The 16,858-nt window shown below is 48.8% G+C and overlaps 1 non-coding gene across 1 annotated transcript; it reads left to right on the forward strand.

The window, feature by feature from the left end:
- Positions 1-5,340: 5,340 nt before the first annotated feature.
- On the forward strand, positions 5,341-5,413 carry TRNAV-UAC. Its single transcript has one exon. It is a non-coding gene; the product is annotated as a tRNA-Val (tRNA).
- Positions 5,414-16,858: the final 11,445 nt, after the last annotated feature.

The following is a 16,858-nucleotide window of genomic DNA, read 5'->3' on the forward strand; positions in this document are numbered from 1 at the left end:
ATACTGGAGGAGTCCAGTTATGGTGATATAATGAACAGCAGCGTCTGCTCTGTCACTTTAAGTTTGCTGCAAAAAGCTCTAAACCTCTCATCGAAGTTGTTTTATTTTGTCAGCAAAACAGGGCAGTTTTGTCGCCAGACGTGGCATTGCAGTGTGTGCACCAGCCACAAGCTGCAGACCGAGGTAGTGTTGTGTGTTTTTCACACACCTGAGCAATATTATTCTGCTGAAAAGCTTTGTGGTGCAGACCTGGCCAAAGATTCATTCACACACAACTTGTAAGGAAAACGTCAGCTGCTCCTCTGCTTTGCAGAATCCAAACACAAGCAAAGCTTGTCAGGCCCCAGTGGTGATGGCAGGGAATCAGGTGTGGGCAGACACTGTATTTTAGCCACCCACATGCACCATGCCTTAACTGACTAATGCATCTGTTTTGTGAACAGGAGATCCTGGGTTCAACTCCCAGTTGTTCCTTGTTAACTGGTTGTTAGGGCACTTGTTTTTGGCTACTGTCAGAAGACAGGATTCAGAGCTAGATGGGCCTTTGGTCTAGCCCAGTGTGGTTTTTCTTATTGTTTAAATAACACTCACAGGCACTGGTAATAGAGTTACTGAAAGTTTGGGAGTTAGGAGCGGGTAGATCAGTAATCCAGTCCCCATATAGATGACCCCTCCCTCTGGGACAGGGGCAGGTCTGAGCTCTCACCCGACTGCTCATTGTGGCTGCCAGAATCTGTGAGCAGCTTGTTTAGTTTATGCCAAAGGTTGAGTCCTGCTGTGTGCACCATGTGTGAGAATGAAAATCCTAAACTGCCTTTTGAAATAACGAATGCAGCAGGACTTGTTATTGTCCCTGCCCCAAAGCAGACAGACCAATGGAGAAATGCCGTCAAGTCCAAGGTAATACCTCACTGCCATTTTACCTTTTTTGCTCGCTAAACTCCTTCTTATCTGCCCTGCCCAGGCTGTCCTCTGCCTCAGCTGCTGCTCCCGGCCTGCTCTAGAGTCAAACATGCAGGGCCCCCAGGGCAACAGAGGCTGGGACAGGGCAGCAGCCTGGGTTGGTCTGGGAAGATGCTGGGAGTTCTCGTTCCCTGAGAACTGGTCCGGCTTCCTTCTCAACAGCAAACAAATCAATTCCACGTCCCCTCCCCAGATAAATCAGCCTAGAGCCAAGGGCAGCAGGGGACGATTCCCTCTAGTTCCCACCGAGGCAGGAGAGAACCCAGGGTGTTTCTGGCAGAGCTTTTGGAACTGACGTGGGGAAACCAGCCTTTAATAACAGGCAGTTCCAGTTTAAGCTAAGTGTTTTTAACAATTTCTACAACATTAAAAAACCCTTCAATCGTAGTGTCACCATCCATAAAATCGCTTCAGCCTTATAGGTTCCTAAGTGCACAACTAAACATCTCTTCAAATCCAAGGGAGTGGAGATCAGTCAATGTTCAGAGTCATCCCACATAAAAGAACCATGTTGTCATACACACTGGCCCCATCATGTGGCCATCGCCTTTCCCTCCTCTCTGTTAAAAGTTTCAGTATTTTGCACAGAATCTTTCTTCCCTCAGGAGAGACCTGGGAACCAGGGCTGCCAGCCAGACAAACACCTTTAAGAGGAGGCGTCATCTGTCAAAAAATGATCTCTCTCCTTCAGTTCAGTAACACCCTGAAATGTTACTTATCCTGACAGAGCCGGAGGATTGAAAGCAGCTACATCAAACCCCTGTGTAGCTAACAGGACTGAACACAAACACTCCCTTGTATCTGAAGAGATGTTTAGTTTTACCCTTGGTAAACTACAAGACTAAAGGGAAAGGCGGTGGTGGTGTCAAATATAAAGAGTGAAACACAAAACAATCATCATAGTTATGTCCATAGTGATTGCAAAATCTTTCTATATTCTTCTTATTATCATCAGTGTATTATTTTCTCTGGCATCTAGACATTGACTAGACCTTGACCAAGAAATTTGGATCTTGATAAAATAATCAACTCCCCCTGGTTAAGGCAATGGACTTGACACCCACTCGGGCAGTGATTAGCTGCCAAAATCTTAACAACCGGTTCCCTATAAAAAGTTCTGATTTAAGGGGGGGGAGTGGAGGAGGGGCTGGGGGAGGGGAGACATACCCATGGAGCTGGGAGCCCCTGCAAGGCCTGGGGCAAATTGCCCCACTTGCCCCCCGGCAACCCTAGATCTTGCAGCCCCCTCCCCCCTTACCTTGCCAGCAGCCCAAAGCAGCAGGACAACTCAGGAGCTCAGCTGAGCTGCCTAGCTGCTGGACATGCTGCAGCTCTGCGGGAGGGTGGGGGGTCTGGGGGGAGACATCCTCGTGGGGCCAGAGGCCCAGGGCAAATTGCCCCACTTGCCTCCTCCCCTCCCCTCTGCCCAGCCGTGGAGCTTGCAGCAGGACCCCCCCACACCTTGCCGGGCCTCTCAAAAAGTGGCAGCAGGATGACTCTCGAGCTCAGCTGAACTGCCCAGCTGGTGCTGGCAGCTGGCCACGCTGGTGCTGGCAGATGGCCACGCTGCAGCTGGGGGGAAGCAGAGGAGGGGCCCGGGAAGCCTCAGCCTCCCCAGCTGGGAATCCTGGGAGCAACAGGATGGTCCAGCCCACGGACTGGAGTTCTTTGTCCACCGCCTGGCCCTTTAACAACCAGTTCTCCACGGAGGTCTAATTTTAGCAACCGGTTTTTGGGAACTTGTGGGAACCGGCCCCAGCTCACCACTGCACTAGGGTGTCTCCATACAGGTTCAGTACTAACAACAGTGGCTGCCTTACAGCCATAGCTTTTAATCAGGGCAATACATTGATACAAATTCTTGTTAAATTATTTCTCAGCCAGAGTCCATCGCCCACATTCCTTAGGGCATTGGGCCACCATGTGGGCATTTCATTTCCTGCCTCAATTTCACAGAGACACAATTTCCTTTGCACAGATCCATGAACAGCAAAACCTCCCGTGTCTCTTGTCTGAGCCAGGACATTTGATTCCAGTGAACCCTCCTCTCCTGCAATGGCGATGGGCAGACAGAGGGGACGTGGCACCTGCATCCCTGCCAGAGAGATATTGGCTCAGCTCTTTCTTTCTGCTGCTGTAGTCAGTCCATGAAACATCAGGGATGGAATGCAAGGCTGAGCTCACACACCGACCCCTGAAACATTTCAGTGCCCCAGAGAAATCCTGCCCCCGGCTATTGGAATGATATGGTGGAGATTCGAATAGGAAAGGGACTGTCAGAATTGTCAGTGTGGGGAATGAACAACAATCTATTGCAATGTTGTTAGCCACAAACACACTCTAATCATGCTCCAGCTGGAAGGGAAATGGGCAGGAACTCTTGCTGTTCACCATGGACACATTTACACTAATGCACAGCCGTGAGTGTGCTGGGGGAGCTGGTCTGAGCAATTTGAAGTGACCAGTCTGTGAGAACAGAAACATTGTGTAGGGAAACAGCTACACTTTGAGTAGTTGTGGCCAAGTGGTTAAGGCACCAGCCTAGAAATTTATTGGGGTTTCCCCCCACAGGTTCAAATCTTTCCAACTACGGAAGCATTAGTGTATTGTCATTGCTGTTGTTATGGATGCTGCCTGAGCATCCAAGGAACCAGATCTGGTCTCACTCTGAGGCTGTCTACACTTAAAATTCTGCTGTAGCACTGTGGAGTAGACAGTTGCTACAGTGAGGGGAGGGGTTTTCCATCCCTGTAATAGCTACATTGACAGAACAATCTTTCCTTTCATTTAGCACTATCTAACCATGGCTTAGGTCAGCTTAATTATACTGGCTCTGGGGTTTTTTACACCCTGAAAAACATACTAGTTAGAGGGTTTATTCCATCACCCTCCCATTCCCTGGTCCTTCTTGCATGACCAGAGAGCAGCAATACCCGAAGTTCAAAGGTGCAAATAATTCAATGTCTATTGGGGTACACTTCCAGCAAGCAATGATTCCAATTTCCTTCCTCTGTATCCCCCTTCCCAGTCTGACACCACAGAGGCTTGTCTGTGTCCTTGTTCCTATTCCCCTCTTAGCAAAACATAATTCCAGTTCCCCTACCCCTATTCCCATTCCCCCCTTTACTTTCTGATTGACTGCAATCTATATAGTATAACTGGAGTTCTGCTTAGCTAAACCTTAGCCAATCATTTTACTGAAATGTAACTAACCAATCCTAACATACTGTAACATGATTATCTAACCAATTATACCCCACCGCCTTAATTGGTTTACACCCAACATATTAATTATACAGCAGATAGAAACAATCACAGAACCAGACAGAGATTATACAGACAAGCAATAGGAAAGTGGGGACTACAGTGACAGAACAACAAAGAAATGAGGATTTCACACCCGAGCTATTGAGCAGTGAGTTCTTGCCAGATGGGATGCTATCATGGTAGAGGTTGTGGGTGCTGATTGCTTAACTGTCTGGCCCACAGGGCAGGATTTTGAGGTTCACCATTACTGTCTCAGAATGCTAGCACCCATCTTTTGTTCACTTAAAATGCGAGCAGGGAGATTACAACACCGCAGAACTCATGGAGCTCCAGGAAAAGTGTAAATTTAGGTCCGGGTGAGTGTGTCTAAAAATCAGCTGTGCTGTGGAAGGTCTCTAGGAGTTGAAAGAGATGTGCCATCTTGACCTTCCTAAAGAATTCATCAAATATTAATGAAAACTAGAGTTGATAAGTCATGTTCTTTGTAGCATTAGGCTGGTGGATTGGTCTAAAGTGCTAGTTTTAAGACTCTTTTTTCCTATCTCTTGGGTGTTCTGGTCTCTGCATAGTGACATGGTTTCAAATCCCACTCCTGATATTACCATTTAATTCTATCGGGAGAAAATGGCCTCACTTCAATCTCCATTGGAACAATAGGACCCTATTTGCTTAGCTTTTCTCTTCCAGTAGTTGTGAGAGAAGCTCCAAACCAGGGGGAAACAGGGCCTCTTCTCTCGACCGATCAATTTTTGTCTTTCTTCATTCCAAGCCATTTTCTCAGATACATCCATATTTCCCACACTATTGTGTTTAGCGTTCTTTGCTTTTATGAAACTTTAGAGTCATCATTTAATTGCCACACAACTGTACTTCTGAAGCGAAGTGAAGTGAAACAATATTTTTTGGATATTCTTGCAGAAGAGTTTTGCTTTCTGACCTGGAAATGAACAGGGCCTACCTGAGGGTCACAATGCTACTCCCTTTTCTTGGCTCATCCAAAAAACATACGTTCTTGATGACCCTTGTTTCCCTGTTCGTCAAAGGGAAATCAGCTGGTGTAGCAGCTACTGAGAAAGCCTTAGAAAAGGGCTCCAGGTTTCACAGTAGCTGGTTTCTGTAGTGTAGTGGTTGTCACATTAGTTTTACACGCAAAAGGTCCCTGGTTCAAAACCAGGCAGAAACAGTACTGCTTTCTCTCCCTCGGTCTCTTATTGCTCCAAGTCCTTTCTCAAATACATCCATAGCTTTTATGATTTCTTCCTCGTTATTTTTCCCCCTTTCATGTAGCTTTAAATTCAAAAGGAGAAGCTTAGCCAGCATTTTGAGGGAAGGAGCAGACCATCATTTGGGAGACCACCAGCTCCATAACAAATCTGAGCGTAGAAGAATCCCAACCCATTGTCCAGCATATTTAGCTGCCAGCCAGCAGTTTTTCTCTTGCCTTTTATTTTTTTTTTAGATAACCTTGAGTCCAGGTCACACACACTCTCTGCCCCACACATCAAATCTGGCCCTGCTGCAAAGTGACCCCTAAGAACCAGCAACCTGCATGAGAGCATGACTGAGGGGAAAGGGTTTCCCATGAAGCATATAAGCCACTGGATGCGTTGGAAAGAGGTAGCTCTGAGTGTAACAGTCAACAACGAAGGTCTGTTTGGGGATGTGGCTCAGTGGTACAGTGCCTGCTTTGCATGTATCAGGCCCTGGGTTCACTCCCCACATTTGTCTTTTACCCCTGCTGCTTTGCTCATGCCCAGCTGGCATGTGGCCCAGCCAGTCTCCCTGCACAAGTTTCAGTCCTGAGCAGTGAGGGCAAAGTACCAATTGCATGGAAGCTCTGTGGGGGTTTCTGCTCCTAAAGCACCATGGTGACTCTAAGATTCCCATCCACTGAGCTGCTTGATGAGGAAGGACTGTGAGGCGTGGATTGCCAGGCACAGAGTTGAAGCGCTACGATGGAGGCGGAGGTAGCAGGTGCAGACACACTGAGGATGACCGGATGCGGTAGCTGCGGCATGTACATGGTCCTAGAGGGAGCACCTGAAAGGAGTTTCATCTGCATGAAGTGCCGCCTGATAGAGCTGCTGGAGGAAAAGATAAGAGGACTGGAGATGCAGGTGGAAACTCTGGCTGAGTTTAGAAGGGGGTTTGAGCAGATGATGGAACACAGACATGATGAGGCACAGGAGACAAGCTCAAACGAGCGGATAGAAGCAGGACCAAAGGACTCTGAGGAGGGGCTGCTGGGTGAGGAAAGTGGACGGTGGAAGCATGTGACTAGGAGAACCAGGCAGAGGAAAAGACGGGAAAGCGATGGAGAAATAGAACTCAGGAACAGGTTTGCTGAGTTGGAAAATGAAGATGGAGCACAGCAGGCTGCTGAAGGACAAAGGGCGAGGAAGAAGAGGCGAGCAGCTAGTCCTGCAGAAGGAGGGGAGGAGTCGATGGCGGCGACACCAAGTATGAGCCCTAGGAGGACTGTAAGGGCCAATACAAATCGAAAGGAATTGCAACCACCTGCTGTGGGGGATAGACCGCAGAATCGCACTGTTGCCAGGAAAAGGCAAGTCTACGTGATTGGAGACTCTTTACTGAGAAGAGTAGATAGGCCTGTAACTAGACCTGATGGGGAGAACAGAAGGGTGTGCTGTCTGCCAGGGGCTAAGATACAGGATGTGGACCTGAGGCTGAATACGATCTTAGCGGGAGCGGGAAAGAATCCGTTGATTATCCTTCATGTGGGAACGAATGATACGGCTAGTTACTCGCTGGACTGTATCAAGGAGGACTATGCCAGACTGGGGAAGAGGCTCAAAGACATCGAGGCTCAGGTGATCTTCAGTGGGATTCTGCCGGTTCCTAGAGCGGGGCGACGAAGGAGTGACAAGATTATGGCGATCAACAGATGGCTTAGGGAGTGGTGTTATAAGGAGGGCTTTGGGATGTACGGTCACTGGGAAGTGTTTACGGATAGACGACTGTTCGCTCAGGATGGACTTCATCTAAGCAAGGAGGGAAATAGAATTCTAGGATGGAGGCTCGCCGACCTCATCAAGAGAGCTTTAAACTAGGAAGTTGGGGGAGATGATTGGGAGATGTTCGGGAGATCTCCACGCCGGAATATAACCTGGAGAGGAAAGTAAACAAAGTGAGAGGGGATACCCTTGCGGTCCCAAGATTTGATCCAAGGAGGAATAGTGGAGTAGAAACCAGAGTAACGGGTGATGCTGGTGGTAAAAGGTCTCTGCACTACGGGGGAAAGAATGTCACTGATGCCAAACGCTGAAAATTAAAAGGTCTGTACACTAATGCGAGGAGCCTAGGTAACAAGATGGAGGAACTGGAGTTACTGGTGCAGGAAGTGAAACCGGATATTATAGGGATAACTGAAACCTGGTGGAATAGTACTCATGACTGGAGCACGGGTATTGAAGGCTATGTGCTGTTTAGAAAAGACAGGAAGAAAGGCTAAGGTGGTGGAGTAGCCTTGTACATCAATGATGAAATTAACTGTAGCAAAATAAGAAGCGATGGAATGGATAAGACAGAGTCTGTCTGGGCAAAAATCACACTGGGTAAAAAAGCAACTAGAGCTTCCCCTGAGATAGTGCTTGGCGTGTGCTACAGACCGCCGGGATCTGATTGGGATATGGATAGAGACCTCTTTAATGTCTTTAATGAAGTAAACACAAAGGGGAAATGTATGATTATGGGGGACTTCAACTTCCCGGATATAGACTGGAGGACGAGTACTTGCAAGAATAATAGGGGTCAGATTTTTCTGGATGTGATAGCGGATGGATTTCTTCATCAAGTAGTTGAAGTACCTACGAGAGGAGATGCCATTTTAGATTTGGTGTTGGTGAGCAGTGAGGACCTCGTAGAAGAAATGGTGGCAGGGGACAACCTTGGTTCGAGTGATCATGAGCTGATTCAGTTCAAACTAGATGGAAGGATAAACAAAGGTAGATCTGGGATTAGGGTTTTTGATTTCTCGAGGGCTAATTTTAAAGAGTTAAGGAAATTAGTTAGGGAAGTGGATTGGACTGAGGAATTAGTGGATTTAAATGCAGAGGAGGCCTGGAATTACTTTAAGTCGCAGCTGCGGAGACTGTCGGAAGCCTGCATCCCGAGAAAGGGGAAAAAAACCATGGGCAAGAGTTGTAGGCCAAACTGGATGAGCAAGCAACTCAGAGAGGGGATTAGACAAAAGCAGAAAGCTTACAGGGAGTGGAAGAAAGGCAGGATCAGTAAGGAAAGCTACCTTGGTGAGGTCAGAACATGTAGGGATAAAGTGAGGAAGGCTAAAAGCCGCATTGAACTGGACCTTGCAAAGGGAATCAAAACCAATAGTAAAAGGTTCTACAGCCACATAAATAAAAGGAAAACAAAGAAAGAAGAAGTTGGGCCGCTATACACTGAGGATGGAATGGAGGTTAAGGATAACCTAGGCATGGCCCAACATCTAAACAAGTACTTTGCTTCAGTTTTTAATAAGACTAGTGAGGAACCTTGCGATGATGGAGGGATGATAAACGGGAATGTGGATATGGAAGTGGATATTACTGCAACTGAGGTAGAGGCCGTACTTGAACAGCTCGATGGGACGAAGTCGGAGGGCCCGGACAATCTCCATCCGAGGATATTAAAGGAACTGGCGCGTGAAATTGCGAGCCCGTTAGCGAGAATTTTTAAGCAATCGATAAACTCGGGGGTTGTGCTGTATGACTGGAGGATTGCTAATGTAGTTCCTATTTTTAAGAAAGGGAATAAAAGTGATCCGGGTAATTATAGGCCTGTTAGCTTGACGTCTGTAGTATGCAAGGTCTTGGAAAAAATTTTAAGGGAGAAAGTAGTTAAGGACCTAGAGGTCAATGGTAATTGGGACGAATTGCAACACGGATTTAGTAAAGGTAGATCGTGTCAAACCAATCTGATCTCCTTCTTTGAGAAGGTGACGGATTACTTAGATAAAGGAAATGCGGTAGATATAATTTACCTAGATTTCAGTAAGGCGTTCGACACGGTTCCGCACGGGGAACTGTTAGTCAAATTGGAAAAGATGGGAATGAATGTGAAAGTTGTAAGGTGGATAAGGAACTGGTTAAAGGGGAGACTCCAGAGGGTCGTATTGAAAGGTGAATTGTCAGGCTGGAAGGAGGTCACTAGAGGAGTCCCTCAAGGATCGGTTTTGGGACCGATCTTATTTAACCTTTTTATTACTGACCTTGGCACAAAGAGCGGGAATATGCTAATAAAGTTTGCGGATGACACGAAGCTGGGGGGTATTGCTAACATGGAGAAGGACAGGGATACTATTCAGGAAGATCTGAACCACCTTGTAAACTGGAGTAATAGAAATAGGATGAAATACAATAGTGAAAAGTGCAAGGTTATGCATTTAGGAATTAATAATAAGAATTTTGGATATACGTTGGGGGCGCATCAGTTGGAAGCGACGGAGGAGGAGAAGGACCTTGGGGTACTGGTTGATAGCAGGATGACTATGAGTCGCCAATGTGATACGGCTGTTAAAAAAGCAAATGCGATTTTGGGATGCATCAGGCGGGGTATTTCCTGCAAGGATAAGGAGGTGTTAGTATCGTTATACAAGGCGTTGGTGAGACCCCATCTGGAATACTGTGTGCAGTTCTGGTGTCCCATGTTCAAGAAGGATGAATTCAAACTGGAACAGGTTCAGAGACGGGCTACAAGGATGATCCGAGGAATGGAAAAACTGCCTTATGAAAGGAGACTCAAAGAGCTTGGCTTGTTTAGCCTGGCCAAAAGAAGGCTGCGGGGGGATATGCTTGCTCTATATAAATATATCAGGGGGGTTAACGTTAGGGAGGGAGAGGAATTATTTAAGGTTAGTACTAATGTAGGCACGAGGACGAATGGGTATAAACTGGATATTAGGAAGTTTAGACTTGAAATTAGACGAAGGTTTCTAACCATTAGGGGAGTGAAGTTCTGGAACAGCCTTCCGAGGGAAGTAGTGGGGGCAAAAGACTTTCCTGGCTTTAAAACAAAGCTTGATAAGTATATGGAGGGGATGTTATGATAGGATCGTTAATTTGGGCAATTGATCTTGGATTACCACCAGATAGGTCTGCTCAATGGTCTGCGGGGAGATGTTGGATGGAATGGGAACTGAGTTACTGCAGAGAATTCCTTTTGGGTGCTGGCTGGTGACTCTTGCCCACATGGTCAGGGTTTAGCTGATCGCCATATTTGGGGTCGGGAAGGAATTTTCCTCCAGGGCGGATTGGCAGGGGCCCTGGAGGTTTTTCGCCTTCCCCTGCAGCCTGGGGCACGGGTCGCTTGCTGGTGGTTTCTCTGCAGCTTGAGGTCTTCAAACCAATTTTGAGGATTTCAATAACTCGGTCCTGGGATAGGGGTTGTTATAAAATTGGATGGGTGGGGTTCTGTGGCCTGCCTTGTGCAGGAGGTCAGACTAGATGATCAGATTGGTCCCTTCTGACCTATGAGTCTATGAGTCTATGAGACTAGAGAGAAGGGTCCCATCAGCACAGAGGGAGGGACAAGGACAGGGAGGAGCAGTCAGTGCTGCAAGAGGTCAGTGATTTACACAAGACAGGGGACACTGGCCCTTGGAGGGGACAGGAGGTGAGGGCAGCTTGTTTACAATGATGATGAATAGAAAAAAAGGCTGGAATCAATGAAACATGAGAGCATAGAAGGAGAAGGGCAGCTCCACAGAGGGCCCTCGGTGCTCATACACCCCAGTTCATAAGTACACAAACATAAGAATGGCCACACTGGGTCAGATCAAAGGTCCATATAGCCTAGTATCCTGTCTTCTTACAGTGGCCGATTCTAGGTGCCCCGGTATTCCACAGGTTGACTGTGTGTTATGTGAAGAAATATTTCCTTTTGTTTGGTTTAAACCTGCTGCCTCTTCATTTCATTTGGTGACTCCTAGTTCTTGTGTCTAGAGGAGTAAATAACACTTCCTTATTTACTCTCTCCAACCCAATCATTGTTTTATAGACTTCTATCATCTCTTTTCCAAGCTGAAAAGTCTCAGTCTTATTAATCACTCTTCATATGAAAGCTGCTTCATACTCCCAATCATTTTTGTTCCCCTTTTCTGAATCTTTTCCAATTACAATATATCTTTTATCAGGTGGGGTGACCACATCTGCACGCAGTATTCAAGATGTCGGTGTGCCATGGATTTCTGTAGAGGCACCCTGGCTTGTCCTAGATAGCGAGAATAGACAAACAGGGACCCAGCCCCCTACAGTAATCCCTGGACAAGAACCTAGTTGTTAGTGGGGTGAAGGTTTCCTCTGGACAAAGGGGAGCTGAAATCCCTCAGTGTCCTGGAACTTAAGCAATGAAAGCTTCAAACCCTTCATAGCCGTGCGTTGAGGTGCATCAGCAGAAGGTTGGGCTGAAGCAGGGGTCAGCATCCTATGGCACACGTGCCAAAGATGGCACGTGAGCCAATTTTTAATGGCACGCTGGGGCCTGCCGGGACTCCGGTGTGTCATTAAAAATCCTGCCGGTGCGGCAACCTGCCTGCCCCTCCCCTGCCTTCCTCCAGAGCCCTGCCGCCGCGTGCTCTGCACTCTGGGGGCCAGGGCTCCGCACTCCTGTGGGGCAGCATTTGGCTCTGCAAGGAGTGAAAGACACTTCCCGCTCATCCGGCGCCCTGCCACCTTGTGCACAGCACTTTGAGGGGTGGGGCTGCACGCGCGGCGGCAGGGCTCTGAATGAGCGGTAAGCCTCATGGTAAGGGGCCCAGGATTGGGGGGGCTTGGGGTAAGCGGGGGGGCAATCAGGGACAGGGAGCAGGGTGGGTTGGATGGGGGGGTGGGATCCCAGGGAGGGTGGTTGGAGCAGGGGTCTCTGGAGGGGGCAGTCAGGGAGCAGGAGGAGTGGATGAGGCACGGGAGTCCAGGGTCTGTTAGGGGGTGGGGGGTGAATAGGAGACAAGGCAGTCAGGGAACCAGGAGCAAGGAGGGTCCTGGAGGCACAGTTAGGGGTCTCGGGAGGGGGTGTCAGGGAACAAGGAGCTGGGAGGGGTTGGATGAGTCGGGAGTTTGAGGGGGCTGTCAGGAGGTAGGGGTGTGGAGAGTGGCTGTGGCAGGCAGAGAGCGGGGGGGTGTATGGGTCCAGAGTTCTGGGGGTCCTGTCAGGGGGCGGGGAGGGGTTAGATAGGCATGGGAGTCCGGGAGGTTCTGTCTGGGTGTGGGGGTGTGGATAAGGGTTGGGGCAGTCAGGGGACAGGTAGGGGGTAGAGTCCTAGGGAGGCAGTCAGGGGACACGGGGCAGGGAGGCTTAGATAGGGAGTGGGGTCCCAGGAAGGGGTAGTCGGGACAAGAAGAGGGGGGGATGTGGGTTCTGGGGAGGCACTCACCCAGCCCTCTGCCCAGAGCCCTGACCCCCCCTTACACCTCTCAGGGCCCTGCCCTGAGCCCTGTACCACCCAGCCCCCATGGGGGTGACTCCTTCACCACTCTACTCCCCCATGACCCCAGCCCTGACTCTGGCACCCCACCACATACCCAGCCCCCCTACATTGACACTTGCACCCCCCCACATGCACCCAACCCTGACTCTTTCACCCCCATATCCCCAGCCTCCCCACATCCCATGCACCCCGCACGTTCTCAACCCCACCCTGAGCACCAAACGGGAGCTCCTGCACCCTCCACACACATTCCCCCCTGCACCCCTCACGCCAAATGGGAGATGCCCAGGTAAGTGCCCCCACACTCAAACCTCCTGCCCCAACCCTGAGCCCCCTCCCTCATTCTAGCTCCTGGCCAGGCCCTTCACCCCCAGCCCTGTGCTCGGTCCACTCCCACCCTCAGCTCAGTGCAGAGGAAGAGAATGGGCCAGAACCAGGGAGAAGGTAGGTATTCACTGTACGTGGGCAGGGCCGGGACCCCAGACTGGCAGCGGGCTGAGCGGGTCCGGCAGCCGGGATCCTGGCTGGCAGGAGCCAGCGGATGGAACCCCTGAGCGGCAGTGGGCTGAGTCTGGGGTTCTGGCTGCCAGCCCCGCACAGCCCGCTGCCGGTCTGGGTTTCTGGCTGACAGACCCTTCCCAGCTGGGGTCCTGGCCGCAGGCCCCACTCAGCCCACTGTTGGATTGTGTGTGCTGTCATTGGTTGAGAAGTTATGAAGTTTTGCTTTGTGTGTGTTACTGAGATATGTTATGAGGTTGAGAAATGCTCACCACCAGCCTTTCAGGTGCGACAAGGAAGGAGCCAGACTCGCTGCTGGCCCATTGAAGGTATCCACACTCCCAAGGACTATCCCAGGAACCATGTACAATGCAGGCTTCTCTGAGATAGCACAGAGACAATGGACACTGCTTGACTCACATCGTAGCAAAGGAGCTTCCTGGCAAGTTGGAAGAAACTATGAAAGAGGGGAAGAGACATCATGACTTGGCCTCTCTCCCCCACAACTCAGCAGCTGGAAACACAGCAGGAGGACCAAGACTGAACTGATTCAGAAATCAGAAGAGAATAATAACAATAATACTTTCAAATCAAAGTCCCCAAACAGACTAGAATTGGTTTTTCAGCAGAAAATTTTCAGTTTGGGGAATTTAATTTTCTCAGTCAGACCTTGCCAAGGGAAGCAGGGAGAAAATGTTTGAGTTGCCTCCTTCAGAACAGCTTGGCCTAGACACTAGCTCTGGTTCACTGCTCTGGCCTTGCTCGGGTTGAGAGTATTTTAATAATTTGGGGAGGTCCCAGAGTTTGGGGGAGATGATGAGGATGTTACCTTTTGAGATAAAAACTAAGAAATACAGCACTAGAGAATTATTTTTTAAGAAAACTGGGATTTAGACATTTTATTTAAAGCAAGGGAGTTCTGAGTTTCTGAGTAGGTTTTTGTTTGCAAGAAGCAACATTGTTTGATCTGTCATTGTACCAAAAGGGGAGATTGTTGTCTACAAAGGAACAGTGAAGCCTAAACACATCTAATGAGGACAGGACTTGAACCCATCCATGCAGAGCACAACAGATTAACAGTCTTTCACCTTAACCACTCAGCCACCTCATCTGAGCTGTCAAGAAAGAGACAGGAGGAGAAATCTAAGGCCAGCAGAGATAGGGACAATAAGGAGTTTTTAAATAGTAAGTGGAAGCAGGGGCTGAATGAGCTCCCCCCTCACATCTAGTGAGGAGCTGGGTAAAGACTTCAGGAACAGACTGTGTTTGCACAGACACACCTACTCTGCCTAGGTATGCAGCATGATGGGGCTGCTTTCCCAAAGTGACCAGTTTTGGCTGGTGTTGGGTTACAAATCACTTTAGGATTGAATGGAATGAAATGTTATTATCCTTCCTGTATGAGTGAAGGGCAGCATAACATACCTAGTCCGTCCTGATGGAGGGGTGGGTGGGTGGGTGAGGAATAGCTTTTATTGGACTTTGTAGAAGTGATTGAGAACATAACCCTAAACCAGTAATCCCCAAACATTTCACACTGTGCTCTCTTATCCATGGCTGTGGACCCTTGGAAGCTGCGGTGAAGAACCAAGGCTGGGAGTGGGGCTGTTGCTTGCTGGGGAGAGAGGTGCAGATGGGTAAGGGGGTCAAGGCTAAGCTGGAAGCCAGAGCCCTAGGGTAAGAGTGGGGTTGGGGAAGAGCTGGGACAGTGTGAGGCTGAATGGTGCTACCTCCATGAGGGCTGGCTCAGGCCCTGAGGTGCCCCCATGAATGTTCCTCTGTGCCCCCTAGGAGTCATGCCCCACATTTTGGGAACCACTGAACACTACTCGCTAAGCAGGGGCTAGTGATGCCAAAGCCTAGGGAAAAGGAGAACAAGTGCGGGGCCCCCAGCACTGAAACCATGTGAAGGGGCTGCAGAAGAGGGGCAATGGCTGGTGGCACGGGTAGTTAAGGGCAAAGGGGGCACAGAAGGGGACAGGAGTTAGGGGTGAAAGAGGTGCAAGGGTTGGGAGTGCAGGAGCTAGCAGTAAAGGGGTAGTGGGGATCATTCAGGGGCAATGGGGAAGTGCCAAAGTACAAGTTTTGCCCAGGGCACCATTTTCCCTAATGCTGGTCCTAGCAAACAATTGGAAATGACCCTTCAGTGAGACCAGAACCATAGTATAGAAAAGCCCCTTTGTTAAGTGGTTGTGGCTGAGTGCTTAGGGAGCTGGGTTAAAAAACAACAAGTATCTCTCTGTGGAGGTTTGATCCTTGCCTGCTAGGCAAGGTTGGTGTGTGGTGTCTGCATGGCTGTATTTTCAGTGTCTGATTACCCATCGTGCCACAGGGAGCCAAGTCTAGACATACTCAGAGGCTCTATGCCAGGGTTTCTCAAACTTCCTTTCACTGCAACCCCCTTCCACTGAAAAAAACCTTACTACATGGCCCTGGAAAGAGGGACCAAACCCCTCCACACTGAGCAGAGGCAGAGGAGACAAAGCCTGAGCCCTGCCCCAGTTGGGGGAGGGTGAAAACCAGAGCTTGAGAGATTCAGTCCTGGGTGGCAGGGCTCAGACTTTTGGCTTCAGCCCCAGGCACCAACAAGTCTAATGCCAGCCCTGGCAACCCCATTAAAACAGGGTCACATCCCACTTTGGGGTCCTGACTCATAGTTTGAGAACCACTGCTCTATGCTGAGGGGAGGGAGTTTTCCTGTGGGTTTAGTTGATTCACTTCCCCAAGAGGTGGCAGCTATGTCAGTGGGAGAACTATATCAGTGGATGTGCAAGCTGTGGTGTTTACCACATTTAAGAAGTTTAATCAAACCCCATTTTTAAAACCATCTGTGGTCTGGGAATGGCAAAGGACCTCGATGAAGTAGGGTTTGTCCTTCAAAGTCTTGGAGATCATGATTCTGTGCCCATGTCATCATGGGTGTATAGCTCAGTGGTAGAGTGCTTGGTTACAGTTCATATGGTCCTCAGTTCAAACCCCAAAGTTCTCTTAGAACTTTCTCTCTTTTTTTTTAAAAAAGGAAAACATTTTCATTTCCATTCTCCGTTATGTTCAGGAGCTCCACGATACGGGAGGGCTTGATATGAATGTAAACATTCAACATTTCGCTGTCCAAATGCATAAAAATCTAGCAAACCTGTCCATCAGCTGAAATCAGTTCCCATCCTCTAAGTGTCTAGTTTATGTTTTCATCAATTAAACAAAGGTATCAAATGAATGTGCCTTTGCAGATCCCTCTTCTCCAGGAGCTATTGTGCAGAAGAACAAGGACCACATCCAGCTGGGGTTCAGGATTCTGATGAGCAAAGAGCCAACAAATGTTCTGAGGGCTGGAGAAAAATGCCTTCTAGTGAGCTATTGAAAGAGCTCAACCTGTTTAGCTTATCAAAAGAAGACTGAAAGGCGACTTCATTGAAGTGTTGAAGGGCCTTAATGGAGAGAAAAGACTGGGTATAAAAGGGCTCTTCAATCTAGCAGAGAAAGGCATAACAAGACCCAATGGCTGGAAGGTGAAAAGAGACAAATTCATATTACAAATAAGACACAAATATGCAACAGCGAGGATGATTCACCACAGGAACAAGCTACCAAGGAAACTGGAGGATTTGCCATCTCCTGATGCCTAGATGCCTCTGTGGAATGTGTTTGCCCCAAAAGTAGCTATTGTGTCATACAGGAGGCCTGCGA

This window comes from Gopherus evgoodei, unplaced genomic scaffold (assembly GCF_007399415.2).
Source record: "Gopherus evgoodei ecotype Sinaloan lineage unplaced genomic scaffold, rGopEvg1_v1.p scaffold_354_arrow_ctg1, whole genome shotgun sequence".
NCBI classification, from domain to species: domain Eukaryota; kingdom Metazoa; phylum Chordata; order Testudines; family Testudinidae; genus Gopherus; species Gopherus evgoodei.